Consider the following 2,198-nt stretch of genomic DNA (forward strand, 5'->3'; position numbering starts at 1 on the left):
GGGTCTGAAACAGAAGCACAGTTTACTTGGTAAATATTATAAGTTCTGAGCTGATTCTCAAGTGAACAGGCATTTCACCTGAGCAGGCTCAGTAAGATCGACTGTTAACATGAATAGGCATCATCTAAAAAGGGAAAAAAAAAAAAACAAAAAAAAAAAAAAAAAAAAAAAAGAAAAAAAACCAGCTTTCCCCCTGTGTCAGTCAATAATTGTAGCCCCAGGGTAAAAGCTACATATTTCAAGGATGCTAATGCATCCCTGGCCTCTCCTCACCAACCTTTCTTCTTTTCTGGCCTCTAACACCCTCCACAGGCTCAGTCTGGTGAAGAAGACATGAGACTGCAAACATCCTTAGGCCAAACAGCAGGAGAGAGGCCTCTGGAGACATGGAAGGACAGAGCCATCTGGTGTCAGTCAGAAATGATTTTCCAGTGACATCCAGAGCCATGCCCTTTAGAGATGGAAGGAGTAGCTATTTGACTCTGATGCCTCAGCTGGGACCCAATGGCACAGGCTTCCATTTAAGGATGTCAGCTCTGTGAACACTCAGGGTCATGACCTAGCCTCAGGATTGCACTAAAAACTGCAGTTCAGAACTGGAAAGATCTTTGTTTTGCAAGGAGAAGTTTGAGGCGTTTAGAAAAATGGAGTTGAGTTGGGCAACTCGAAACAACGTACTCTGGCTCTCAGAAACTTCTAAGTGACTTCAGAGTTGCTGAAGGCCTGCAAGTATTCCAACATGCTTTTGGGGGGCGGGGGCAAGAGAGTGGGGTCAGCAGGGAGTGGTGTTGTAATCAATAATTCTCATCACTGACACAATGAATGAATGGCCTTTCTCTGGAGATCCTGAGATGTTGGGGACGAGGGGGTTCCAGGTGGCTTAGTGACTCCAATAACTTAGAGGCTCTCTCAGGGGTCCTCTAGGCCTAATACATCATTCAACAGATGAAGAAAATCAAATCCTTGGAGGCAGAACTGAGTTGATTGTTCATAAAATCATCTGTCTTATACAGATAACAAATCAACCTGTTTCAGAAATTTTGTTAAACTCATTATTAATGAGGAGAGAATAAGATTTAAGACTGTCCCAAGGAGCATTTCTGAAGCTGGATATGAAAAGGCAATCTAATGACCTGCTATGCTACAAACTGTACAGACAATAATTTATATTTCTTAACAGGATCATAGACTATAACTTTTGGGACTATCAGTTATGATAATCAGGAATTATTTGCATTTCTGTGGAACAAAATTCATAAGTGATCTAGTACAGTTAAACAAAATAGTCTAGTGCATGGGGAATTGACCCCAACCTTGATTAAAAAAAAAAAAAAAAGCAGCTATCAATACCTTTGGTCTCTTTCTAAGTATGTTAATCAGATTCCCGTCATTTTAAAGAATATCCAAGAGAAAACAGAGTAAGAAAGAAAATATTTATCTTGTGACTCTTGGTTGCACCCCTGTAACCTGACTTCCCTGTTCCTTGTAAAACAGACCATTGTGGTAAGGAACATGTGGTCCAGTAAAGTTGTTCACCTCATAGTGGCTAAGAAAGAGGGAAGATGGAAAAGAAGGGGGGGGGGGGAAAGGAGACAAATGGATAAGGAAGAAAATAAGGACAGATGCTCCTAGGTATGGTGGAGGAGAAGGTTTACTGTAGATGAAAGGTACACATAGCCAGAGGCATCTGAAATGGTCTAGACTGAACCAGACCACGAGAGGAAAGAAAGGGGATTTTCATTAATTATAAAGTGAGAGAAGAAGAGAAAGGAAACAGGATCTAATAGGCCAGGAGTAAGCCAGGAGACCAACAGGCCAGTGTAGCCAACATGGCTGGGTTGTGTAAGAGTCAAGGGGCTGGAGGAATTGAAGCACAGGGTACGCCCTGGATTGCAGAGTTCAGGGTATGGGGTGGGCAATGCCAGTCAGAAAGACCTGGAACAGATAAGGACCAGGGGAGACTGGAGGCCAGAGTCTGCCTTGATATGTTAAGAAGGTACCTCAGTTAGCCATTTGTCCTGAGTTTGAGGCCTAACAAGAAAGTACAAAATATATTCTTGGAGAACACATATTTCTATGCGTTTTTGTATACCTTGTAATACCTTGTAACATAGCAGGTCATTAAATTGCCTTTTCATATCTAGCTTCTGAAATGCTCTTTGGGACAGCCTTAAATCTTATTCTCTCCTCATTAATTA

Source organism: Mus pahari, chromosome 12 (assembly GCF_900095145.1).
Source record: "Mus pahari chromosome 12, PAHARI_EIJ_v1.1, whole genome shotgun sequence".
Lineage (NCBI taxonomy): Eukaryota > Metazoa > Chordata > Mammalia > Rodentia > Muridae > Mus > Mus pahari.